The sequence below is a fragment of the Gorilla gorilla genome, chromosome 12, assembly GCF_029281585.2.
Source record: "Gorilla gorilla gorilla isolate KB3781 chromosome 12, NHGRI_mGorGor1-v2.1_pri, whole genome shotgun sequence".
NCBI lineage: Eukaryota > Metazoa > Chordata > Mammalia > Primates > Hominidae > Gorilla > Gorilla gorilla.
In genome coordinates this window covers 25,767,142-25,794,935 of record NC_073236.2, presented here as the reverse complement: position 1 = coordinate 25,794,935, position 27,794 = coordinate 25,767,142, and the positions used below count along the sequence as shown (strand labels likewise).

Genomic DNA, 27,794 nt, shown 5'->3' with positions numbered 1-27,794 from the left:
GATGAACATGACTTTGCGGGGGACACCGTCTAACCCTGAACATATGGTGTAGGGAGTAGGCACTGCAGAACTGAGGTGAATCTGTTTCCATCTCTGTGACTCCTGGACACCCCAGACAGCCTTAGAGCCATGGGGAGGCCGCAGTGCCACCAGTCAGGCTGGAGACCCCTAAGTGGGTGCCCAGACAGGGCCCATGGCAGGAGGGCAGTGGGCACAGAGGAGGAAGGCCGGGCTGCTCCCTGCTTCTCCTCTCCCTCCTCCTTCTCCACTGGAAAGTTCCACAGAAGAGTCATTTGGAGGTGAGCAAGGACTCAGTAAGGCTATTGCCCTGGAGAGGAGGCGGCCGAGGAAGGAGAGCCCAGCACGGCTCTCAGAGGCTTCGCAGGGAGTGGGAGTCAAATACCTGGGAGGAACGAGGGCCCTCTCCAGGAAGAAAATGTCTCCAAACCCTCAGAACCCTCCGCAGACCTCATTGCCAAACAAAGAAACATGTTTTCTCAAGTTCCATCCTCAGCTTCAAGATGACCCTGCGTGGGCGAGCTGTGTTTGTTTGACCCGTCTGGACCCGCATGAACCTGAAGACATGGGCCCCAGCCGGAGAGGAGGGGCTTGTGGTCACAGCCCGGACACCAGCCGAGTCTCGGGTTCTTGGCCCCATGACAGGTGCTGAAGAAAGGCAAAGGGGCTGGGGTCGCTGTGGGTGGTGCCACGTGGGAGGACGCGTGTTAGAGGCACACAGCAAGTGTAGGTCCCTCCCTTTGTCACTGGCCAGCAGTGTTCTTCCCCCGGTCAGCTATTTCCCTTCCACAGGCCTCAGTTCCCCTCTGAAAACACCAGCATCACCGGCCAGTGGTAAAAATTAAACACGCTCTTAATCTTCCAGGCTCTGTCCTGGACACACAGTGACCATCACCAGCATGAGTCAAAGGCCACGAACCAGGCATGTGTGGCTTCAGGATGAAGGGACTGCACCCACACCCCATTCAGTGGGGTGACCCCTTCCTGCTTCATCCTGCTCCCCAGCAGCCACCTCCTCCCTTGGGGTGCTGGCTGTCCCCAGCCACACACCAGCCCGCACAGACCCGTGGCCTGTGTCCTGTCTCCCCATCCCCCCAGGACAGCCAGGCTGTGTAGACAGGGCAGGGGACCAGCATCTTCTGAGGCCCCAGACACAGCTCCTCAGGCCCTGCCTTTGGCCCCCACACACCTCCACCCCCCAAGGGGGATCCTCACGGGACAGCAGCGATGCCCCACGGAGTGTCCTGGAGGGTGGGGCGGGGTGAGCGCCCATGCAGGCAGGGCGAGGCCATGCAAGGCAGGCTCCCCATCTCCGGCTCATCAAACATCTGCTGCCGCGGGCCCGCCCAGAGAAAAGTGGGATCAAGGCCTACAGAAGCCCCTGCCTCGCACTCTGCTGGGGTCTCCAGGGAGGCGAAGCCTCTGCTGGTCCACTGCGGCCCTAAAGGCTGCAGTTGAGACACCCGGGCTGCCAGCTCCAGACTTACAGGGGCATCTCCACCCTTTGCATGCCTAAACACCACCCCCCGACCCCTCCTTCTCCCACACTGGGACCCTCCCAGGGCACTGGACCCCACCGGGCCCCAAGGTCCCCAGGGGCCATAAGACCCCCCTCCCATCCCACCCCAGGAGGAGCACTGCCCGTAGCTCACTGAGGCAATGTCCAGCCTCTAAGCCCAGGAGCTGCCTGTGCTGGAAAATCACCTCCAATTTCCAGATGAGGCCTGGGCCGGGAGAGCGCTCTCTCTCCCCATACTCTGCACCCCGCCCCAGCTTCTTCCCCTGCCTGCCATGTGCCTCGGCCCCCAGGAGCCCCAGTCCCCACCCACAGCCTGCAGCAAAGCCCCATTCACACCTCCTATGACATGGTCCTGCTGCCCTCCAGGACCCTATCGCCTAGTGCAGGATGGGTGACCAGCAGGCAGGGCACAGCAGCCAGGAGCAGCTCCTAGGAGCCCCTGAGCCCCGCCCTGGCTGATGCTTCCTGGGCCATGTCTGACACATCCTCAGAAGCCCATTTCTCAGATGCGGTATCCTCAGCCTTTGGGAGGGATTTGGGACACTTGAGCAGGGCCCTGAAGCCTGGGTAGGAGTTCTCCTATTCCGACTTTCAGGCCACCTGTGGTCAGGGGGTTCCCTGTACTGCCCGAGGTCCCGGCGTGCCTGCTGCACTAGCTGGGGTGCCCTCCCTTTCAGCAGTCCTCAAAGGAGTCTCACCATGCTAGGAAATTTTAAACCCCAGCCTCAGCCTGCATGGTCCCCTCCCCCTAAGGCACCCCTCACTGTCTTGTCTCCTCTTCTGTGGGTGCTCCCTGACCCTCCTCTTCCCCCTCCAGGCTGGCCCCAGGCTCTCCCTCTCCTCCCACAGCCCTGAAAGGTCATATTGCCAGCATTGCCAGCACTCATGTCTGGGTCTCTGTCTCTCCCACCAGAATAGGGGCTCCTTTATGGATGGGGGTCCTGTCCAGCTCCTCCCTGAACCCCGGAAGGCACAGGGAAGAGCCACTCTGTGGCTCCAATTCCAAGACTGCCTCTGAGCTTCATAACTGCCTCTCTCTCTGCCATTGAGGGCTCATGCATTTTAGAACTTTCTCCGGAGGAATAATTCACTCTTTGCCATGACCCAATTATCTTTCCAGTTTCTGGGCAGAGTTACTGAGCGATGTTCTGAGGGAGGCTTGGTGGGCAGGCTGGCAGCGGGAGAAGGGTCTCACCTGCAGGCTGCCCAGGGGCTCTTCCTCCCACCCTCCCGGGCCCGAGGCCCCTTCCCACACCCCTAGCTCCACAGCAGCAAAGCGGGGCTGTGGGGTGGGCCAATGCCTCGAGGCATCACCACAGCCAGGCTCTGGAGCAGAGGGCCCTGCATCTGTGTGCGCTGCCTTTGCAGCCTGAGTTCAGGCTCAGGTGCAGCTCTAAGCCTCAGTTTCCCCAGCAGTAGATGGGCTGGTTTGGGGATTCCGTGAGTTGATGCCTGTTGTCAGCACCGCACTGGGCACCAAGTGAAGTGCCCAGAAAGAGACTCTGGACTCAGAGGGAGCCAGGGCCCAAGCCTGCTTCTCCTGCTGCCTGCTGGCCTGTCTTGGGGTCTGCCTTCTGCTCTGTCATGTCCCCTGCTGAGCCTCTGTTTCCCCAAATATAAATGTAATTGAGGTTTTTAGTACCTTCCTTACTGGTAGCTGGGAGGACCAAGTGAGAAAACGCCTCTGAAATAACCTAATCAAGTAGACAATGCTCGCCAGATGAGCTCAGAGGCTGCAGTGGAGACGGCGTTCCTGCATTGGACAGACACTCCAGGCCTGCCCCAAGGAGCCCGTCTGATGGAGGAGGCACGCACATGTGTTACAGGACCAGGAGATGCGTATGCCCACAGCGCTGTAACACACCCCTGACATGGAGACAGCAGGGTTTGCAGCAGAGAAAGGGCTTATTGATCACAGGGCAGTGAGTGAGGGGGTGGGAGGGAGCCGCAAATCCGTGTCCCTGAAGAGTTCCGGGCTGGGGTTTTTCAGGGGATCATGGAGGGTGAGAGGCTGGAGAATTGGGTTGGCTGATTGGCCGGGGTAAGGGGCTGAAATCATCAAGATGTGGGGACTTCACGATTCTTCGGCAGCTCAGGTCCTCCAGGGTCCTACGGGCCGGCTGGCATCAGGAGCTTCCTCGGCACGCAGGGCCTGAAGGGGCATCTCAGAGGGAAACACATGTTCCCAGCGCTCATCTGCAGAGCAGTCGAGAAGGCAGTGGACTTGTGGCCGGGCCTGTGTGACTCTGGGGCCACAGGCAGCAGACAGGCTTGAGGCAGCCTGTCAGAGCACAACCACCCAGGGACGAGTGTCAGGGCGCCAGGCTGGGTTCATTTTCGTTTCTCCCCCTCCCTTCTTCCCTGGTTAATTTTATGAAGTTTATGGGGACGATTTCACACACACACCTGCACGCACACTCCTGCCCACTCCATACAGCTCCCAGGCGGTCACAAGGTGAAGGCTGCCCTTCCGACAAGGGGCTGGTGCTCTGCCAGCTGGAAGGGGCACAGGGAAAGGACCCCCCACCAAGCCCATTGGCCTCCAACATCCTTCCAGGAGGCAGGTGTTCAGCCCCAGACACCCCCACCCCAGCCAGCCGATGCAGCTCAGGAGGGGGAGGGAGTGGTGCTGCTCCTGCCAGAGTGCACCCACATTGCCACCCCAGGTGAGGTGGGGACAGCACCATGGGAGGGAGGGGCACAGTGACAGCTGCACGCAGAGACACAGAACCTTCCAGACAGAGCTGGTCAGAATCTCATCAGTTAATGTTAGCATTGGGAGGCAACTTCCAGCCCCGCTTAGAGTGGTGCAACCACATCACCCCAGTTTTTGCTGTTGGATTCTCCAGGCAGCACTGGTTTCCGGATCCCTGACTTTTAAACAGGAATTAGCATCCTTTTTCTGCCCGGCCAGCATCTCCTGCAGGCGGGCCTGGCTGCAGCTCAGATGCTGGGAGAGTAGGTTCACATCAGGACATGCCAAATCGATCCCTCACTCTCATCAGGACCCCCACGGGGGGAGCACCAGCTCCAGGGTTTTCCATCAGCCTCTGGTCTGAGTGGCTGCTCCTAGCCCCCCTCCCATGAAACTCCCCAGCAGGAGCTCTGGGCTCTCACAGGCGGGGTTCAGCTCCAGAAAACTCCCGCTGAGGATCAGTGCTGACCTGGGGCTTCCTGAGAAGAATGAGGGTCCCAAAGAGTCCTACAGACCCTCAACCACAAGTGTCCTTGGAGGACAGGAAAGGAGCTGGGAGGCAGGACACTTCGGCTTTGGCAGGGCCTGATCCTGTGAGCCCCCAGGTGCAGGGCGGGTTACAAGATGGGCTGTAGGATGGGGTCACCCACTGCTCAGTCCAGCCAGCCAGCCACATGACCATTCATCCAGCTGCCAGCACATCCCCCTCATTATCCATCTACACATGGCCATTCATCCTCCATGAGTCTATCCCCACACCAACACGTGCCAGTGCAGCCCCCTCACCATCCATCTACACACACACCGGCCAATGCCCAGCTCCTCCAGTGCCACCCACCATCTCCCACAAGCACAACCTAACAGTCCTCCTACCCACTAGCCATTCATTGCCATCAAACCATCCACCTACCTGCGTACCCATTCTCCATGCACATCCAGCCAGCCACTCACCCTGACCCACCCGTCAACCTACCACCCATGTGCCCTTCATTTGCCCAACACACACTTAGCAACTAGTTATCCAGTTGCTTGCCACATCAATCCAATAGCAACCAGTACCTCCATCCAATCAGCAAAAGATTCATTGATCAGCCCCTTTATTCAACCAGGAATCCATTCACCCATCCACACTAACCCAAACCACCTCTTCAGTAATACAACCACACACCAACTAATCCACCAGCCATCTGTCAGTCTGGCTGATCCTCCTATTCACACATCACCAAACCAACTATCACCCATCCATTTAACCAGCCACCTACCCATCTGTCCATCAATGTATCAGCTATCCACCTGCCAAACCATTCCTCCCCCCACCCCATCATCCACCCATCCATCCAACACCCCAGGCAAGCATCCATAGTGACTGCCCCCCATCCATCTACCCATCTCTTCACCTGTCATCCGTCCACCCCTTCCAACTATCCAGGCCACTTCCTGAACCCTCCTTCCATCTCTTCCCCACATATCCAGCCACCCACAAATTCATTCAACAAATATGCATTCACTAACAAACACTTAGCAAGCACTCACCAACACCAGGTGTTGATTGAGGTGCTGGGTACACCTCAGGAACAAATTAGAGGAGCATGCATTCTAGCCGGGTGAGACGAACAGGAAACATCAACAAAGAGCTGTTGCATGTCAGGGGATAAGTGCTACACGTAAGGCAGAACTGGGTCCTGGAGGGAGAAACGGGCTTCTCTTCTGGGTGAGGTGGTGGGGAAGGCCTCTCTGAAAAAGGCGGCATCTGAGGAGACGAGGGAGACATGAAGCACGAAGGGCATTCCAGGTAGAGGGTACAGGAAGCACGGTGGCTCTGAGGCCCGAGGATGCTCTGGAGGTTGGAGGGGACTGAGTGGCTGTCAGCCATCCAGAACCGAGGCTGTGAGAAGCAGCAGATGCCAGCCCCTCTGTGGGTGAATAGGAGGCAGGGCTGGCCTGGACAGGTACGATCAGCCTCACTTCCCAAGCCCGGGCCACCTGCTGTAGCCCCAAGCCTCTGGAAACAGGCTCATCCTCCACCTGAGTGACGTTCAGACTTGGGAAAGGGTGGGAGCGGCTGGAACATACGCTGGGAGGTCAGCAGGGCCCGCCCACCGGCAGTGGGCTCAGAGGTGGCCGAGGCACTGACTCTGGGTGGGAGCTTTGCCCTGCCTCCTGCAGCCCCCAGCTGCCTGCCTTTCCCTCAGAGGCTCCACACTTGGCTGTTCCTCAGTCCCACGGTTTCTCGGGACCAGCATCAGGGCCGCATTGAGCCTTCACCTTTGAGGCCACACCAGGCCCCGGCTGGGTGGACCCCTGAGGATCCAGACTCACAGAGGCCAGGCACACATGCCACCTTGACATGTGTTGCTTTCCACCATGAGGATGGTGTCTGCCGCCAGCTCCCCTCAGGCTGCTCAGGGCCGTGCCCTCCACAAACCACTCACCCTCAGCAACCAAGCAGGGGTCCTGAGACGAGGCTAGAAGGGTCCGGGGTTCCTGCCCAGCCCCCGTTCCTGTTCAAGTGGCCTTGGATGAGTCGCTTTCTCTCTCTGCTCCTAAGCTGCACTGTTCCTAGAATGGGATCTCGAACCTGGACCCTGAAGAGCTGTGGTGACAATTATATGTGACAGCTCATGTGAAAACAAGTTCTAAATGTTTTCTGCACCGATACTGAACTTCACTGGGGCCCTGGGCTCCTGGACCCAGCACAGGCTCGGACATGCCCCCACTCTGTGTTCCTGAAAATGGTTTCCTGAAAGGAACCGCTTCCTCATGGGACTCAGGCAAGACTCACAACACCCCCTGGTTTACCGGGGCAAGGCCAGCCCGAAACTCCCCAGTCCCTCTGCCTTGTGAACAATCCCCCTGACTGCTCCTCCCACTGAGCCACCCCACAGGATGCCTGTGACCCAGGCTTGGGTTAACATGGCGCCGCCCTCCAGGTCCTCATCTGAGGCCCCAACTGGAGGCAGCAGACAGCCCCTCAGAGGCAAGGGTGGTTCCAGGAGGAACTCTACTCCACTGTCCCATGGGTACCTTCATCCTTTCTCCCAACACTCATGCCTCTAGCCTTGCCGACCACTTTCTGTAAGAGAAAACCCCTGTCCCAACCCTCGAGACGCCTGCAGAGCTCATGGTCAGGCATCCTCCTCCCTGCAGCCGGCCCCTCCCTTAAGACTGCACGTGTCTTTCTCTGGCATTGGTTCTCAGTGGTTCTTATGATGGGGACAATGGTCCCCTCTCTTCTGACTGCACCTGCCCAGGGAAGACACCAGCATTCCTGGCCCCATGTCCAGCTGTGGCCCAGGGCTCCATGAGGACCCAGGAACTGTGGCACACAGGGTCCCTCTGCTCGGTGGCTGATGTGGTAAGGAGGGACAGACCCACTGCAAGGCCCCACGCAGGCACTGTACAAATGACCCTTCTCACAATGGCACAGGCTCTCTGGGGGCTCACATATGTGACAGCTATGGGGGGAGGGTGGGAGGCTGTGGTCTAAGCCAAGCCCCAGGTCCTGCCCCACAGGTCCAGGAAGGGACAGGATGACAGGCAGGACAGGCCAGGGTGAGCGAAGTCTTGACCCTGGTGTTAACCCAAAATATCTGAGATGGGTCTCAGTCAATTTAGGAAGTTTATTTAGCCAAAGTTAAGGACGTGCGCCCATGACACATCCTCAGGAGGTCATGATGCCCAAGGTGGTCAGGGTGCAGCTTGGTTTTATACATTTTAGGGAGGCATGTGGCATCAATCAATATGTGTAAGAGGTACATTGGTTTCATCCAGAAAGGTAGGACCACTGGAAGGAGGGAGGGGGCTTCCTGGTCACAGGCAGGTGAAGAACAAACTTGCATTCTTTTGAGTCTCTGATTAGCCTTTTCAAAGAAGGCAATCAGATATGCACGTCTCTCAGTGAGCAGAGGGATGGCTTCAAATAGGGAGGCAGGTTTGCCCACAGCAGTTCCCAGCTTGATTTTTCCCGTTGTGTAGTGATGTTGGCGTCCCAAGATTTATTTCCCTTTCACACTGCCTTCAGCCCTCAGGTCACCCAGAGTACAGGTTCGGTTCTGGGAGGCTCTGGGCGAGATGGGCTCTTTGAGTCCCAGCTGACCGGGCTGCTTGGGAAGGCAGTGAGCACAAGCTCCTGTTTAACCTGTACTGTGAGCATCACTGCGAGTCCCTGGTGAACCGGGCTGCAGGGATAAGGGACCCTCGAGGCCACAGGCAAGGAGGCTGGCAGGCCAGTGTGGTCCACATCTGGTGACACCACACCTCGCCGGCACCCTGCTCTGGGTATTAGTAAGCAAGGGTGACCCCTCACTGGCACCCTGCTCTGGGTGTTACTAAGCAAGAGCGACCCCTCGCCATCCCTCCCTTGCCTCCCAGCCCTTCTGTGAGCTGAGAAAGAGTCTCCAAAGGCCGCGGGGCATTCGAGCAGCCCCTGTGAGCCATTTTGCTTCCGCATCTCATATTTCCCTGCGTCTTTTCACCAAATATATGAAGTTGTGAACACAAAACTGTCAACTGAGCTAGCTGTCTCCCTCTAACAAGATCAGTCCCAATTATGCCAGCTGCCAGGAGGGTGCTGAGAGCTGTGTTCGTCTGAGATCCTGTCTTCTGCGGTGATGTGGTGACGGTGCAGGGCAGGCCCAGGGAGTGTGTTTGAGAGGCCCCTGTGGCCGCTTCCAGAGCACCATCAGAGAGACTCAGAGGCATCCAGCCTGAGCAACATGGCAACACCCCTTCTCTCCAAAAAAGAAATACAAAAATTAGCCGGGCATGGTGGTGCATGCCTATGGTCCCAGCTACTCAGGAGGCTGAAGAGGGAGGATTGCTTGAACCCAGGGGACAGAGGTTGCAGTGAGCTGGGATCATGCCACTGCATTCCAGCCTAGGTGAGTGAGAATTTGTCTTTAAAAACAAAAACAAAAAGATAGAGGAAAGAAAGTCATAAGGAAGAAAAAATATATTTGCTGAGCTGGCACAGCAGGAGGGAAGGGATTTCCTCATGGCGGATCCTGGATTGGGGGCATGGAGGCAAAGCTTTCAGTTGGACATGTCAACACTGTCCCCACAACAGCAAAAACACCAAGGATGGCAACCCCTAGGTAGGGGCGGCCCCTCTGAGGCACGCTGAGCCCTTCCTTATTTCACATGTGCTCACGTCGGCCCTGGGGGGACAAGTCGTTGCCAGTCACACTAGAGTATACACAAGGTGTCCCCCTGTGCCTGGCCCTGGGGAGGAGGAGGCTGGTCCTACCTGGGGCAGGAGGATGGAGAGAAAGGAGACCAGAGCCAGCTGTGAGTCTCCAACGGTTCTGGCCAGGCAAGCAGGGGCAAGCAGCATCTGCAAAGAGGCTGGGGTGTAATTCTGGCAACAGCTTGATGGGGATCTAAGTGGGGGGAGGCTGGAGAGGTGGCTGTGAGTAATCAATGAACTCTACTAAACAGGAATTCAATCCAGGGCCTGGCACTGTAACCCAAATATCTTCAGGGGTCCAGATGGCCCAGTCCATGCACAGACTTCCCTTCAAAGGAAGCCAAATCAGAGCTGAGGGACTTGAGGAATTGTAGTTCTTCACTGTCAGTTTCCTTGTTAAACCTCCCTGCGGTTTACAGGGAACACCATGAAGAAATCCAACCCAGACATCTTTCCTTCACAGACTCCACACTCAGCTTCTCCCCCTCCCACACTGCTCCTCCCTGTCCTTCCCAGACCCCACACTCAGCCTCTCCCTCACACTGATCCTCCCTAGTCCATCCCAGACCTCATCCTCAGTTTCTCCCCATCCCACACTGCTTCTCCTTGTCCTTCCCAGACCCTATGCTCAGCTTCTCCCCCTCTCACGCTGCTCCTTCCTAGTCTTTCCCAGACCCCACACTCAGCTTCTCCCTCCCAGCTGCTCCTCCCCAGTCCTTCCCAGACCCCACACTCAGCTTCTCCCTCTCATAGTGATCCTCCCTAGTCCATCCCAGACCTCATCCTCAGTTTCTCCCCATCCCACACTGCTTCTCCTTGTCCTTCCTATACCCCAGGCTCAGCTTCTTCCTCTCACGCTGCTCCTCCCTCATCCCTCCCAGACCCCACACTCAGCTTCTCCCTTCCACCTGCTCTGCCCTTGTCCTTCCCAGAACCCACGCTCAGCTTCTCCCCATCCCAGGCTGCTCCCCCCCTCCCTCCCAGACCCCATGTTCAGCCTCCTTCATCCCAGGCTACTCCTCCCCTGTCTTTCCCAGACCCCACATTCAGCCTCCCCCTCCCAGGCTGCTTCTCCCTTTCCTACCCAGACACCACATTCAGCTTCTCCCTCCCACACTGCTCCTCCCCTGCCCTTCCCAGACCCCACGCTCAGCCTCTCCCTCCCACGCTGCTCCCCCCTGTCCTTCCCAGAACCCATACTCAGCTTCTCCCCCTCCCAGGCTGCCCCTCCCCATCCCTCCCAGAACCCACACTCAGCTTCTCCCACTCCCATGCTGCTCCCCCGTGTCTTGCTGCTCCCTGCTCCTTTCTCCTTCCTCCTGGGCCTCCACCCACCCATCCTGCCTGCTGGTCACAGTCACTGTGCTAACGACCTCCCCCACACAGCCCACAGGGCCCACCCCCCAGGCTCGCTGTAACTGCTTTCTATGAGAGGGCTGTGCGTGGGCAGCTCTGGTGACACACACTGGCATGTCACCCTGGGCATGTCGTGGGGAGCCACTGGAGAAACCCTGCACTAGAGCAAGGAATCAGCAAGAAGAAGGGCAGCCTGAGCCAGAGCTGGGAGCGGAGTAGGAAGGCTGTGGGGTACAGGGAGGCAGCAGGGCGGGAGTGGTGAAGCCCTGCAGCAGAGGGGGAAGCTGCTCCCGCCCACATTTGCTCCCACAGGAAGATGCCAGAAGACCCTTCCGCCAACTTTGCCTTTAGTTTCTGGTTTCCAAGGAAATCTGAGAGCCTGGACACGCTTTAATGAGCCCTGGAGGTGACACCTTCTGGTGGGTCCCACTTGAAAGGCTGTCGACTCTGCTCTAGGCCCTCCCTTTAAGCCATCCTGGGGCACCTGCCTGGGACATACATCCCCAAGGAGACACCATCCCATCAGGCACAAAGCCTGCACTAAGCGTGCTGCAGTCACCTGCTCTGTCATTCTGGAAGGGGGCTCAGCCCACCCTCACTGGGGCAGAAGGCAGAATCAGACCACCTGTGTATAAGGGGCAGTGATATTCAGAAAGAAATCAGCACTGAGCTTATGAAAACACCAGCGGCACAAGCAGAAGAGCAAGGGAACAAGGGCTCAGAGGAAAATCCTTCCTCACAAATAGATGTGCTTCACATAACAGAAAAAAATATATATATTTTTAAAAAGATTTACTGTGCTATCCATAAGGCACAAGGACTGCAGCTGCTAAAAATCAAAATCAAGCTCACAGGGGCCAGGACACTCTGATCAACAGGAGGAAGATTCTAAGAGGCAATGTCAATGGAGTGATTGCCCACCACGTGCCAGAAAACGGAGTGCCCCTCACACATATGGACTCAGCACTTCCAGGCGGAATGCCCTGGCATGCACGAGTAGCCTGGTATGTGGGTGAGTCACAGGTGAGTCTAGACGGGGTGCCTGGTCCTGTATCCTCCAGATGTTGCATGGAAATTGTTATTATCTTTGTCTTCCCCCATGAGCACAAAGCTGAGAACTGCTGTGTGCACTTCATCCACATTCTAAGCTCCAGTGTTCACTACAAGTATCCTCATTTTAAAGACAGTAGGCCCACATGAAGTAATTCTCCCAAAGTCACGCATTTCAAAGTGAAGGAACCACGATTTGAATCCAGGCAGTTTCACTCCAGGTGCTGTACCTCCAACCACTAAACTATGAAATCACTAACCTTTACTAAATGCTTTCTATGTGCCAAGCACAACAGCTGCATTATCTCATTTAATTCTCCCAGAGACTCTCTAAGATAGGAATTTGTGTTTCTATGTTAAAGATGGTACACTGAGATGAACTGAGGCCAGGTTACACAGTTAGGATATGATGGAGTTCTAACAAAACGGTTCAGGGCTTTGAAACTAAAATCAAGGGAAAAGTGTATCCGAGACCACCTGATTCACCAAGGAGAACCAAACAAGTAGATCACCCTTGAAAACAAGAACAAGAAATTAAGACAGTGTGGCATTGGTATAAGGATAGGCAAATTGACGGGCAGAACCTAAGAGAGAGTCCGGAAGCCACGCCATCTCTGCAGTCACCTGATCTATAACAAAGACAAGGCTGAGATGTGGGGCTGGGGGGCTGGAGGGGTGTGGTCTTTTCCATTGCTGAGTCGACTGGATATCCAAATGGAAAAAAGAAAGCAGCCTTACCCCTGCCTTACACCACATACAAAAATAAATTTCAGATGGCCTGGAGATCTAAATGCAAAAGGGAACACAATAATGCTTTTAGAGGAAAACACAAAAAACATCTTCATGACCTCAGCTTAAGCAAAGATTTCTTAAACAAAACACAAATCATTAACCCTGCATTTGTGGGAGGCTGAGGTGGACAGATCACTTGAGCCCAAGAGTTTGAGACCAGCCAGGGCAACATGCCAAAACCCTGTCTCCACAAAAATTACAACAATTATCCAGCTGTGGTGGTGAACACCTGTAGTTCCAGATATTCAGGAGCCTGAGGCATGAGGATTGCTGAAGCCTGGCAGGTCAAGGTTGCAGTGAGCCAAGTTCGCAGCATTTTACTCCAGCCTGGGTGACAGAGCGAGACCCTGTCTCAACAAATGAGACAAAACAACAACAACAAAAAACTTCATATCATCAAAAGACACTGTTATGAGAACTGCAATTCATATATCTGAAAAGGACTCTTAACCAAAACATATGAGGAACTCATGTAAACCAACAAAAATAAGATTGATATCCCACAGAAAAGGGGAAAATACTTGCACAGATGCTTCACAAAAGAAGCAATTCAAATGGCCAAGAAATATACAAAAAAGTGTTTGACACCATTAATCATCAGGAAAATGCAAATTGAAACTACAGTGTAATCCACTTACACACCTACCAGCATGACTAAAATAAGGAGACAGAAAATGATAGGTGTCGGCAAGGATATGGAACAACTAGAACTCTGTTGCAGCTGCTGGTGAGAGAGTCAATGGGGCAGTCACCTGAGGCAGAAGTTTCACCCAGCCCCAATATCACCTCATCTTAACTGATAACATCTGCAACAACTCTATATACTAATAAGCTTGCATTCTGGAATTACTGGGGGTTAAGGCTTCAATATATCTTTTTTATTAATTTATTTATTTATTTGAGATGGAGTCTTGCTCTGTCACCCAAGCTGGAATGCAATGGTGCAATCACAGCTCACTTCAGCCTTGGACTCCTGGGCTCAAGAGATCCTCCCATCTCAGCCTCCTGAGCAGCTGGGACTACAGGTGCATGTCACCATGCCTGGCTAATTTATTTTATTTTTTTAGATTTGGGGGTCTTACTACATTGCCCAGGCTGGTCTTAAACTCCTGCTGGGATTACAGCTGTGAGCCACTGTGCCCAGCCTCCTGCAACATATCTTTTGGGGGGACACTATTCCACTCATAACAGTGTGTTTGTCTATAACACACCTTATACTCCAATAAAAGTGTGTTTGAATTCACAATAAAAATAGCTGATGTGCGTTAAACATTGGCAACGACCTGGCCTCTGCTCCATGCACTATACATGCCTTGCTTCCTCCTCACTCAAAGTGCTCTGGATCCTTGGAAAGGAGGCCTAGACGTGGGTGCAGTGGAGAGAAAGGGAGAGGGGCCTGCAGCCCATCCAAGACAGACTGTCCTCACATCCTGGGCATTTGCCTCAGGAGAATGTAATGTCTGTGATCCACCCCCCACCCCCAGGCTCCTGCCCAGGAGAAGGTCAAAAGCTGGTTGGGTCTTAGGGCATGACCCAAACAGAAGGCTCACTCAGCTGCACTGAGGCAGGAAAATAGGGTCTGGAGGCAGGGAACCTGAGGCCAATTCACGCTGACTTCCTAGAGCTAAATCAAAAGGAAAACCACAACTTTCCACACCTAAGTAACAGAAAGACCAGGGGCTATTCCCTTTGCAACCCACCCCTCCTTTTCTGCTTGGCAGATTGAAAATTGAAACTACCTCTGATTGGTAACTTTCTGCAACCAATCAGATATTTGCATAGAAGTGTAAGTTTGTAACTTCGCTTTAGCCTCTAATTGGTTGCTTTCACAACCAATCAGACGCTTGCATGGGGTGTAACCTTTGTAACGTCACTTCAGCCTCTGATTGGTGGCTTCTCAATCAGACTGATTGCAAGCCATTACCTCATTTACATATGGTGTACACCAAGTAACGAATGGAAAATTTCTAGAGGTTATTTAAATGCCAGAAAATTCTGTAACGGGGCTCTTGAGCCCCTGTGCTCAGCCGGCTCCCACCTTGTAGAGTGTACTTTCATTTTCAATAAATCTCTGCTGCTGGCTCCCACCTTGTAGAGTGTACTTTCATTTTCAATAAATCTCTGCTTCTTTCCTTGCTTGGTTTGTGCATTTTGTCCAAGTCTTTGTTCAAAATGCCAAGAAACTGAACACCCTCCACCAATAATAATGCCTGGGGCTCAGGTGCCTGTGACCTGCTCCTCTTTGTTTCTTCTTCCCTGAGGAACATCTTGCTCAGCTCCTCTTAGGAACCAAATATCTGGGTACCCCCAAAATGTATACATTGAACCACTATCCCTTAATGTGGCTATAGTTGGAGCTGGTGCCTCTAAGGAAGCAATTAAGGTTCAATGAGATTATGAGGGTGGAGTGCAATCCAACAGGATGAGTGTCCTTAGAAGAAGAGACACCAGAGAGCTCTCTCTCCCCCCACTCCCTCACACTCAGAGGACAGGCCTTGTGAGGACACAGTAAGAAGGCGGCCTCCCACAGCCCAGGGAAGAGCCCTCCCCAGATGCTAGCCCTACTGGCCTATGGATCCTGCACTGCTGGTCTCAGCCCTTCTGGCACCAAGATCCTGCACTCCTGGTCTCCCGAAGTGTGAGGGATAAATGTCTGCTGTTGGAGCTGCCCAGTCTGTGGCATTTCCTTATGGCAAAGAGAGCCAACTAAGACAACTCCTGACATTCATTAAGGAAAATGGAAGAGCCAGTAACTCTGCTGCTTTATCCTTCACAGAGGCAGGAATCTGAATTTCATCAGGATTTAAAACTGTCTGTCTCTGGAGGCTGGGTAATGCTGACCAGGACAAGATCATTATCTGTGGAGGCCCTTTCATTTCATCATACTCTCAAGGCTGAAACTTGATTTCTCCCTCAGAGCTCAAGGCAAGACCAATTCTCTCCTCTGTGAACAAGAAACACAACAGCTGCTGTAAAATCTTCAGTGTAAATGGCAGACTTGCAGCTGCAGAAAAGCAAAGTCATGGTACAACAGAAAAATTTGAGAAACACTTCCAAATCGCAAGTGAAATTAAAATATAGAAGTGAAAAGTCAAGAACAGAGGCAGGTTGGATGTGAAGGTCTTACAGAGCCAAACCACACACAGCAGATGCTCCTGAGGAGAAAATGAAGAAAGGAGCAGAAGTAGCAGCCAAAAACATAATAGAAGAAAACTTTCAAGGTGGAGAAATTGAAAATGCTGAGCAAAAAAATAATGCAGAGAGAGCAATAATGCCAGAGGGTGTTGTGCTACACTGAAGTTTGCACTTCAGGAAAAACAGGACATCAGAAAAGCTCCCAAGAGGAAAAAAGTAAACAGATTATCTTCAAATAAGCTAAAATTAAGTTGTCTTCAAATGTGTCTGCTGAAATAAAAGATGCCTCCAGACCATGTGATATGGTTCCACTGTGTCCCCACCAAAATCTCATCTTGAATTGTAGCTCTCATGATCCCCAAGTATTGTGGGAGGGACCTGGTAGGAGGTAATTAAATCATGGAGGTGGTTACTCTCATTCTGTTCTCATGATAGAGTGTGAGTTCTCACAAGATCTGATGGTTTTATAATGGGCTTTTTCCTCTTTGCTCAGCACTTCTCCTTCCTGCCATCATGTGAATAAGGACATGTTTTCTTCCCCTTCCACCATGATTGTAAGTTTCCCTAGGCCTCCCCAGCCGTGAAGAACTGTGAGTCAATTAAATCTCTTTCCTTTATAAATTACCCAGTCTCAGGCAGTTCTTTACAGCAGCGTGAGAATGGACTAATACACCATGGGATAACTGATACTGGCATATCTGTGTGGGAAACCCCAGGACCTGAGAACTTTCTGGCCATTTCTAAAATCTCCAGATGGCTGCACCTGTCACCTCTTCTGTAAAAGCTGCTTGAACGGAATCCTTCAAAATACCAAACAGGACAGCAGGGACATCACCATAGAAAGAATTGGGCTGGAATGATAAGCCAGGTAAAAATAAGAGAATCAAAGCATTCACAACTCTTGTGAGAAAGGCTGCTGCTGACACAAATTTAAAATACAGTTTATAACAATGCCAACAAAGTGGAACGCATTGGAAAACTTTAAGGGGTTTAAAATTTCAAGTAAGAAGTATGAGGTTTGTAAATTCAGAGGAAATTAATGCACTTAGGAAAGGGATGAAGATAACAAGGAGGAGCAGCATTAAGTTCTCTGTTTTCCATAAAAGGGAGTCAAAAGTCATTGTTTAATCTTTCATTGTTAGACAAATATAAGTTTAAGACTGTTTCAAAAACATGATGTCTGCCTTCTAAATCATTACAGATTTTTTAAAAGAAGAAATATGTGGACAGAAAATATGTGACTGAAACACCAGGAGTTTGATGTTGGTCTTGTTGCTCACTGCACAGAAAGCCAGTCACTGAGACAATGAATACTGCAGGGAAGAAGGAAGGCTTCATGCAGGTGTGCAGCTGAGGAGGTAAGAGCTCATTCTGAAATCCATCACCTCAACTGGCTAAATTTAGGGGTTTATAGAGCAGGGAAGAAAAGTAACCACATGTAGAAAAACAAGAATTGAGGGGCACAAAGAAGAGGAGGTGGTCAACAGGAAGAAGGTGGTCCCTTAGACAATCATGATGGGTGCAGGTCAGCCGTCTCATTGTCCAGGAAGGCGGGGAGGGGGAAGGGAGAAATGGGAGGGAAAAAGGAAGATAGGGAGGGGAGGAGAAGGGAGGGATGGGAGGGAAGAAAGGAGGGAGGGGAAGGAAGAAGAGAGGGATGGGAGGTGGGAAGGAAAGGAGGGAGGGGAGGGAAGAAGGAAGGGAGGGGAAGGAAGGGAGGGGCAAGAAGGAAGAAGGGAGGGAGGAGGGAGGGGAAGGGAAGGAGAGGAGGGGAAGGGAGGGATGGGAAGGAAGAAGGAAGGGAGGGATGGGAGGGGAAAGGAGGGAGGGAAGAGGAGGGGAAGGGAGGAATGGGAGGGAAAAGGAAGGAAGGGAGGGGAGGGGATGGAAGGATAGGAGGGAAGAAGGGAGGGAGGGGAGGGAAGGAGGAAGAGAGGGATGGGAGGGAGGGGAAGTGAGAGATGGGAGAGAAGAAGGAAGGAAGAAATGGGATGTGAGGGAAGAAGGGAGGGACGGGAGGGCAAGGGAGGGAGGGAAGAAGGGAGGGAGGAAGAAAAGAAGAGAGGGAGGGAGGGGAGGGGAAGGGAGGGAAGGGACGGAGGGGAAGGGAAGGAGGGGAGGGGAAGAGAGGGATAGGAGGGAAGAAGGTAGAGGAAGAAAGGGACGGGAGGGAAGAAGGAAGGGAGACTGGGAGGGGAAGGGAGGGACAGGAGGGAAGAAGGGAGGGAAGGAGGGGGGAAGAGGGGGAGGGGAAGGACGAGAGGTCAATATGACACACTCATTCCAAACACCAGGTAGAATTATGTAAATATAAAGGATTTCTGGTTACAAAAAAAAGACCAGTCTAATGTCTTACCACTTATAAGAGACTTCATAAAGCAAAATAACACAGAAAGGTTTAAAATGAAAAGAAAAAAAGCACAGACTACAGTAAAAGTCAAGAAAGCTGGGGCTGGCACATTAATATTGCAAAATTGAATTTACAACAGGAAGCATTCACTGTTACATCAGGAATCATTTTATAATCTTCATATATGCAAATAAAGATGGAGTGCTAACAGTAAGCAGCAGTTGTGAACTCACCAAGACAGCGGCAAAACACCAAAAAAAAAGGGAAATCTTTATAAATATGGGGGAAGGGATTAGGTCCACTCTGAAGGCCATAATAAATGAGTCCAGTGAGGGGTGGGAAGACAAGATGAGCAGGGCTTTGGCGTTGCAGGAGCGCCTCGCACAGGGATGCCTACTGCAACCATTTAGATGCAAAGTAAATCTAAGCAAATATTTAAAATGCAAAATTTACACCACTCTTGCTTTCTTGTAATGCAATGAAGCTACAAATCATAAAAGTTTAAACAAAGAAGCCAACCACTTAGAAATATAAAAGTAATGGAGCAAAGAGGACATACAATGACATATCATTTGTAATAAAATAAATATAAGCATACTACGTAGCAAACAAGGGACAGAGCCCAAACTGTCATTGGGCATCAATCTGTAGCTTCAACCGCGAATGCCATTTCTTAAAGGCAGACAAAAGAAACATGTGGGGCACAAACCCGAAGAGTTTAGGAAAACACTTCTGGTTTAAAGAGGCCTGTCAAATGGCCCTTGCACAGACCCCGCCGACCCACCACCAGAATCCCTGCAATCCACAGAGACCACAGCTCACACTGCTGCCACTCCCGCAGGTGGACAGGCAAGCTAGGCTGGGGAAATGGGGTGAAACGCACCACTCAGTGCCGCCTTAGGCCGCCTGCCCCTACAGGGACCCCGTGCCTGAGGTCCACCCACCATGGGGCTTGGGGTCCTGGAGGGCCATCACACTAACCCCCCCTGCCACCTCTCCCCATCTCCAGTGTTCACGGTGACCCAGGAACTTTGTGCTCAGCCGTCTGGGGCAATTCTGTCTGCCTCCAATCCATCTGTCAAAGCCCTGAGTCCCAGGACTTCAGAAAGTGACTGTGTTTTGAGACAGGGACTCGATAGGGGAGATTAATACAAAGTGAGGTCACATGGGTGACCCTAATCCAATCTGACACGTGTCCTTATAGGAAGAGGAGATGAAGACACAGATATGCACAGAGGGGCAGCCCTGTGAGGACACGCGGAGAAGACGGCGTGTGCGAGCCAGGGAGACAGAAACCAACCGTGACAACCCCTGATCTCAGACTGCCAGCCTCCAGAGCTGGGGGAAAGTACGTTTCTGCTATTGAAGCCCCCAGTCTGTGGTGCCGGGTTACGTGCCAGTACCCACACGCCAGCCGAGACAGCAATAGCGAGACACTCCGGACAGGTGAAGGGCGTGCGGCCTTCCCACCGCCCACCTGAAAACACTGCCTAAAGATGAGCCCAGTCCACAAAGCCTGCATGAAACGACGCGTTCAACAGCAGGAAAGACCTGGGTGGCATAAAAAGAAAAAGAGTCAGGGAGACCAAGTCAGGCGAGGGGAGAATGAGACTGGAAATGGTTTGGCTGTGTCCCTACACAAACCTCATCTTTAATTGCAGCTCCCATAATTCCCATGTGTTGTGGGAGGGACCCAGTGGGAGATAATTGAACGGTGGGGGCGGTTTGCCCACAGCGTTCTCATGGTAGTGAATAAGTCTCCTGAGATCTGATGGTTTTAAAAGGGGAAACTCCTCTCGCTTGACTCTCATTCTGTTTTGTCTGCCGCCACATAAGACGTGCCTTTCGCCTTTCACCATGATTGTGAGGCCTCCCCAGCCACGTGGAACTGTGTGTCAGCTAAACCTCTTTCTCTTCATAAATTACTCAGTCTTGGGTATGTCATTATCAGCAGTGTGAAAACGGACTAATACAAGACTCTTCAAAGGACGCCGAGCCCAGCACCTCCCCAAAGCCTGAGGAACTGGAGCGACATGAGGGCTTGGTTCAATCTTCCTGACCATTGAGTTCTGACCCCACCTCCCGGGGGGCAGGGAGATGTGGAGTGAGGAGGTATTCACTGAACATTTCTGGACAAGTGGAGGCCGCAGTGGGCACTTGGGCAGACAGCAGTCTGTGACGTGCAGGCTGCCCAGGAGGCTGGAGCTGGGTGCAGGGCCCAATAGCAGTCAGCCCCTGCAGCCAACAAGCACCTGTGAAATCTTGACGGTGCACAATGCAGTAATTTATCTGGGCTCCACCGGGAGGCTGGCTGGCTGGAGCCGTTGGGTCTGGGGTGTCCCCTTATTGCTTCTCCTTCGTGGACTGGGGGCTGGTGGGGACGAGCTGCTTCCCTCAGCAATGGCGAAGGTGCTGGGGAGAGTAGAAAACCCTCCGCTTCTGTAGGCCCAGGCCCCGGGCCTGCACACTCTCTCCTCCGCCCACGTGCCCCGGGGTGAGCCCAGTTCAGGGCCAGGACACGCATTCCTCCTTCTGCAGGAGGAACAGTCTCCTGGCAGAGGGCCCGGATGCAGGACAGAGTGAAAAATTGTGGCCAACTATGCCATCTGCCACACCGGCCTGAGAAATTGGGCTGCATCCCAGGGCAGCAGGGGCCATCAGCAAGTGACAGGGAGCCGGGCTGCAGGGAGGTGGGAGGCCGAGAGACCTGTCGGAGGCCACTGTAGTTCATCGTCCAGGAGAGAGATCGCAGAGGCCTCGATCCGGGGGCGGGAGAGAGGGCAAAAGGCCACAGAAAGAGGTGTTTAGGAGGCAGAACCTTAGGCCTGGACACTGGCTGGCTGCCAGCTGGTGGTTCAGGATAAGTTCCTGGTGACTGGCTGGAGAAGCTGAGGATGGGAGGGGCAGAGCCCAGGGGCAGAGTCACTGGGTAGGGGAGCCATCCTCCAACCCAGACTCTAGCCCATGTGGCTGAGACTCCATTCTATGTTGTGTAGTGTGTGTGTGTTTACAGCAGTATGCATGTGTGTGGTGTGTGCTGTGTGTGGTATGTTTGCATGTATGATGCATATGCCGTGTGTGGTATGTGTGGTGTGTTTGCATGTCTGATGCATGTGCCATGTGTGCTGTGTGGGGTGTGTTTGCATGTATGATGCATGTGCTGTGTGTGGCATATGATGTGTGTGGTGTGTTGAATGTATGAGGTATGTGCTGGGTGTGTGGCATATGCCATGAGTGGTGTGTGTGCTGTGTGTGTTGTGTTGCATGTATGATACATGTGCTGTGCATGGTGTATGTGATGTGTGTGGTGTGTTGCTTGCATGCTGTGTGTGCTGTGTGTGTCATGTGATGTGTGTGGTGTTTTGCATGTCTGATGCATGTGCCATGTGTGGTGTCCATGGTGTGTGTGGTGTGTTGGCATGTATGCTGCACCTGTTGTATGATGTCTGCATGAGTGTGTGGCACGTGTGTTGTTCTCCATCAGAGCACCCCCTTCCTCAGGGATTGGGGCATTTACACCCCTAGAATAGACCCCCCATCCCACCCTTCTCCCCCAGATCTCTCGGACCCCTGGACTGAGCTATGGGGAGCCTGCCTGCAGCTCCCTCCCCACCCTCCACTGGACCAGCCCCTCCCCAGAACCTAGAGCCTGCTCCCCTGCCTGGGATCAGGTCTTGGGGCCTGGAGGGTCAACACAGAGGCCCTCTGCTGTCTCCCAGCCTGGAGCCTTGTGGGAAAGAAGTAGCTGGTTGCTGTGGCAACCTGCACATGGGCCCACCCCTCCTCCCCACTGGCTAAGCCTCCGGGGTCTGCCCACACTTCTCCCAGGTGGGCAGGGAGAGAAACTCGAAATCTCTGATGCACTGAGACCTGCAGCTTCACTGCCAGGAGGCCAGGGTCTCTGAAATGAACAATCCCAGAGGGGAGGCAGAGTCCTCCTGCCCCAGTGGCCTGGGACAGTGGCACGGCACTCCCTGCCCTCAGTCCATCATACACACAGTAATGCCTGCCCTGAACCCCTCAGGGACCCCCACCCGTAGATCTGTCCTCCAAAATCCTCTCAAACCCCCACAGTCACTGCCTCCTCCTGCCCTATGCCCTTTAAGTAAACTCAAACAGCACAAAGAACTAATTAAGGCAAGGTGACTCTATGACTCCAGAGCTCCATGGGACCCTGGGGACACCCCACATGCAGAGTGGGCTTGGGGAGCAGGGTCTGCTCTCAAGGTCTTGGGTCTGTGAGACCGTCTCCCACATGTGGGCCCCAGTCCCTGACAGAACCCACAGGCATCCTCAGCTCTGTCTCCACACTCCAGGTGGTCAGGAAGACACAGTCCTCACCCCCGGCCTTCCCAGACCACGCAACCCTCGACTCCGCAAGGAGTGACGAGGACCTTTCCCTTCTGTAACCTGCCGCTGGGCCCCCAGGGCGAGGCACCCTGAGAGGATGCCTCTCTGCCCAGCCTCGCTCTCCACGCTCCACACACCAGCCTGTCTCTCAGCCCCTTAGGCTGGTGCCCAAGGCAGCTCCCATGAGAAACCTCCCCCCCAAAATAAAGGAAGTCCCTGCTTTTCTTCTCTCTTTGGTCTTCACAACCTGGGGAACTTGCAGCCTGGGTGCTGCTGGAGGCAAGGGCGCCAACCACCCTGCCCCACCACCCCCGGTACACAGCAGAGCCCATGTGCAGCTCCAGGCTGGGCTCCGAGCTAACAGGCAGGCCAGCAAGTGTGAAGGGCCTCTCTCAGCTCCCGCTCAGCTGGGAGCCTCCCCAGGCAGCAGGGTCAGGAAACGGGGCACCCTGCTGACCCCCCACCCTCACTCAGGGGCCCTCATCTTGTGGGGGCTCCAGGACAAGGCCCTGCCCCTGCCCAGGGGCACAGACGGTGAGAGCAGGAGGCCAGGCCAAGGTGTCAGAAACCAACCCCACCTGGACGGAGGAGAAATCCCGCTCCTACAGGGAGCAGGGGCTGAGTGAGAGAGGGGAGTGGCAGGACAGTGTGAAGGGAGGGCAAATATCCCTGCCCGTGTGTGGGTGCTCCTGGAGGCCTCTGCCCATGAACATGCATACACAACACACCACACACACACAACACACTTACAAACCACTCACACAAACCACACAACACAAAGCCTGAGGTGAGCACAGTCTTCCCAAGACACCCAGCATGGCCCCAGGAAGATTGATGGTTTGACAAGGGCAAGTGAGGGGGGAGGAAATACCTGTTTATACAGATGAATGGATGGGTGACAGATGATGGGTAGATAATGGATGGGTGAATGGATAATGGATGGGTGGATGGATGATGGATGGGTGGGTGGATGGGTAGATGGATGGATGCATGGGTTGATGGATGGATGGATGCATGTGTCGATGGAGGTTAAGGTGGGTGGATGTATGGGTGGATGATAGGTGGTAGCATGGGTGTAACATGGATGATGGATGGATGGATGAGTGGATGATGGATGGATGGATGAGTGGATGATGGATAGATGGATGGATGAGTGGATGGGCAGATGGATGATGAATGGGTGAATGGATGATGGATGGGTGGGTGGATGGGTAGATGGATGGATGCATGGGTGGACATTAAGGTGGGTGGATGGATGGGTGGATGATGGATGGACGGGTGATTGAACGGGTGGATGGATAATAGATGGATGGATGATGGGTGGATGGATGTTCAAGTGAGTGGATGGATGGGTGGATGGTGGATATATCACGGATGATGGATAATGGGTGAGTGGATAGGTGGATGGGTGGGTGGAGGATGGATGAGTGGATGAGTGGATGGGTGGGTGTATAATGGATGAGTGGATGGGTGGATGGGTGGGTGGATGATGGATGAGTGGATGGATGGATGGATGGATGCATGTATGCATGGATGGATGATGGACGGATGGATGGATGGATGGATGGATGGATGGATGGATGGTTATATCATGGATGATGGGTGGATAAATGGTACATAGGTGGATGGATGGATGGATGGATGTTCAGGTTGGTGGATGAATGAGTGAGCAAATATTTGGGTCATAAATGAAAAGTGTGTGATAAGTGAAGGGACAATGAGTCAATCAAAGGCCCAAACTGGGGCCATATCCTAGCAGAGTGTGGCCAATGAACAGAGGCCAGATCAAGCAGCCCCCAGGGTAGGGCTGGGCAGCTGTCAGAAACACACCCTCTACAAGCCCAAGCCAGGGGAAAGACGGCAGCAAGACAAGGCTGCACAGCCTTGAGCCTCACCTGCCTGTGTGTGTGCATCTGTGTGTGGCTGTGTGTACACATGGAGTTGTGTGTCTGAGAGTTCCAGTGTGTGTTTCTAACCGTATGCAAACCTGTTTGAGTGTGCTCTCATGGGTGAATGTATGTGTGCATGTGGCTGTGTGTTGGGGCATAGCTGTGCCTGTGGCATGTCGGTGTGTGCATGTGTCTGTCTGCCTGTCTGAAGTCTCTGTGTTTTCGGGTGTTGGATGTATCTGCATGTAAGCGTGTCTATATGTGCCTGCATGTGCTGGGCGTCCTCTCCACACCTTCATCCTGGGACCTTTCTCTGTTTTGAGTTCTCCCTCTTCCCTGTCAGTGCCGTGCTGGTAAAGATTTAACAACTGGCTCTGCATCAGGGCTTGGGAGAGCCCTGACTTTAGCATTTGCTGATATCCATGGTGTAAACCCAACCATGGCTGACTTGGAGCCCCCAAGGCACTGAAAGCAGCATTGGGAGGAGACACAGGAGCACAGCCAGCTCTCCGGAGCCTGTGTCACTGACCCCAGATGCTTCGGCCTGGCTCTGACTCCTCATGCATCAAAGCCCTCCTCACGTGGACCTTGGCTCAAGCACCTCCACGGTGGCCTGGGGCCTCTGATCTCTCTGCACAGTCAGGGGCCAGCCTGAACCGTCCAGGTATGCTGGGTCACAGAACTCTACCCAGGGGTTCCAGGGACAGGACAGGGCAGGGCTCTGCAGAGGAGAGGACCAGTAGCTCCCCAGGGTTGGCGCCTACAGGCCACAGCCCTGGAGCTAACTCTGTCCTGAGAGAGTGACCACCCCATGATCCCTCCCTGCCACAGTGCCTCCAGGAAGCCCTCCCTGCCCTACCAGCCACCTCTCATCTTGCAGACAGCAGTGCATTCATCGTGGAACCCTCGAGTCTCTCCTTGAATGCGTGCCACACTGACTCGAACCCAGGGTGGGGCTGTGGGACACCACTGGTGATCCATTCTACAGAAAGTCTACGCTCCTCCACTCTGTTCCAAGCATCGTGCTAGATGCTGGGAGTACAGAGACAAATAAGGTCTATCCCCGCTCTCATGGAGCCCCCTAAAATGAGCCCCACCACTGCAAACTATCACTCCTTCAAGCTCAGCCTGGCCCCCGGCCAAGCTATATCCAGACCTGACAGCTGCATGTTAATAAGCCCTTCTCCTGCCATGGTCACAGCGCACACTGAGGAGCCCCACCTGGCCGGTGGGCGCACCACCCCTGCAGGCTGCCTAGATGAGGGACAGTCCTGCTCACCCCCCGGGCCCCCATCTCTCACGCACACACAGTCAGAGGCAGGACAGAGCTCAGCTCCCTCTGCCCGGGGCTGCCTGCCAGGTCAGAAAGCAGTGCCCCCACCTCAGTGGAGAGGGAGGAAGGGTGCGTGCCCTCGGCAGACAGTGTCCAGGGTGGGGCGGGCCCTGGACTCTGCACAGATGGAGGAGGCCTCTTCACTCTTCTGTGTCCAGCGAGGTCAGATGGCCCCTGGCACAGTCTCCCTGCTTGTGAGTGTCTCACCATCTGTGCACAACCTTGGCCACCAGCTCTGCCCTGGGCCTGTCCCCAGCCTGGCCCTCCTCTTCCCCCACCTGTCATTAACCTTCTCCAGGGAGGGTTCGTCCAGCATAGCTCTGCCTGTAGCCTCTGTGGCTTCCCATTGCCCTCGAGACAAAGCCAGGACTCCTATGCAGCCAGCACAGACCGTTTCCTCTGTCCCGGCCCGGGCCTGGCTCTGCTCTCCACATAGACCGTCTCCTCTATCCTGGGGCTAGCCTGGCCCTGCCCTCCGCCCAGGCTCTGGACACATCCTTCCTCTCCCCTGGACACTCAGTGTGCGGCCTCAGCCCTGTCCTGGGTTCACGGCTCCACACGCCTGTGTGTAGCATGTTTTGCACTGCTCCTTGTAGACCATTCCTTCTTTCCACATGCACTCCGAGTGCCCGATCCATGCCAGGAAAGCCACAGGGAGCAAGAGTGCACGAGAGACAAAACCCATAAAACAGGGGGGTCACCTGCAGGGGAGACCTTGCTGGGGGTGCTTAGGGAGAGACACAGGGGCCGGGGAGGGAGCCACATGGACACAGGGAATCGTGTTCCAGGCAGCAAGTGCAAAGGCCCTGAGGCACCAGCTTCCAGCAGGCTGAGGAAGAGCCTGAGGGGCAAGGCAGCCACGTGGGGTGAGGCCGTGGAAGATGTGCTTGGGAGAAGACAGGGCTGCCAGGCTGCAGGGTGGGCATGCTGGGAGTGTGAATTCCATAGGATGGGCTTCTGGGAGCAGCCCACAGAGTGCCTGGCCCAGTGATACTGATACCTAATCGGGCTTCCCATGTGCAGGCCCCGCCCTACATACATTCATGCACCACAGTTATGCAATCCTCACAGCTCCCCCACTAGGCCCATTTTGCAGATAAATAAGTGGAAGCAGAGGTGAAGTCGAAGGCCCAGGGCCAAGCAGCAGGCAAGGGCAGAGATGGAAAGCAAACCCAGGCAGGTGACTCTGCATTCACCCACCTGCCCCACCCCACTGTGGCTTGGTCCCCAGGAACAGGGATGCATCCTCCTCCTGCCTGAGCCTGGCCCCAGACCAGTGAGGCCCCATCTGCGTGGATCATGAGGTGACAGCTTAGCACCCCACAGCATCCAGAGACCTCCCAGGAACTCGCTGAACTGGAGGGGCCTAATGAACCTTCGTCCTCCAGGGTCTATGGGCTCTGAACTCACCAATTCATTTCTTCATTCCCTCACTCATTCACTCACTCATTCACTCACCTACTAACTCATTCACTCACTCATTCACTCACTCACTCATTCACTCATTCATTCACTAACTCATTCATTCATTCACTCACTCATTTACTCACTCATTCACTCATTCATTTGTTCACTCATTCACTCACTCACTCTTTCACTCATTCACTCACTCACTCACTCATTCACTCACTCATTCATTTGCTCACTCATTCACTCATTCACTCACTCATTCACTCATTCATTCATTCATTCACTCATTCACTCATTCACTCATTCATTCGCTCATTCATTCACTCACTCACTCATTCACTCATTCATTCATTCACTCACTCACTCATTCACATGTTCACTTATTCACTTGCTCACTCACTCACTCACCCGCTCATTTGTTCATTGATCCATTCACTCACTCATTCACTCACTCATCCATTCGTTCATTCATTCACTCATTCACTCACTCATTCACTCACTCACTCATTCACTCATTCATTCATTTGCTCACTCATTCATTCACTCAATAACTCATTCACTCACTCACTCATTCACTTGTTCACTTATTCACTTGCTCACTCACTCACTCACTCATTTTTTCATTCACCCATTCACTCACTCACTCAGTCGTTCACTCACTCATTCACTCTTTCACTCACTGCTTCACTCACTCATCTACTTCACAAATCTA

At 53.7% G+C, this 27,794-nt stretch overlaps 1 long non-coding RNA gene across 2 annotated transcripts; it reads left to right on the top strand.

The window, feature by feature from the left end:
* Positions 1-644: 644 nt before the first annotated feature.
* Positions 645-21,911, top strand: LOC129531434 (uncharacterized). Of its 2 annotated transcripts, none has more exons than XR_010129849.1 (3): positions 645-663; positions 16,952-17,108; positions 19,305-21,911. It is a non-coding gene; the product is annotated as an uncharacterized lncRNA (long non-coding RNA). The 2 variants fall into 2 exon arrangements; XR_010129848.1 differs by lacking the exon at positions 645-663 and adding an exon at positions 16,184-16,618.
* The last annotated feature ends 5,883 nt before the right edge of the window (positions 21,912-27,794 follow it).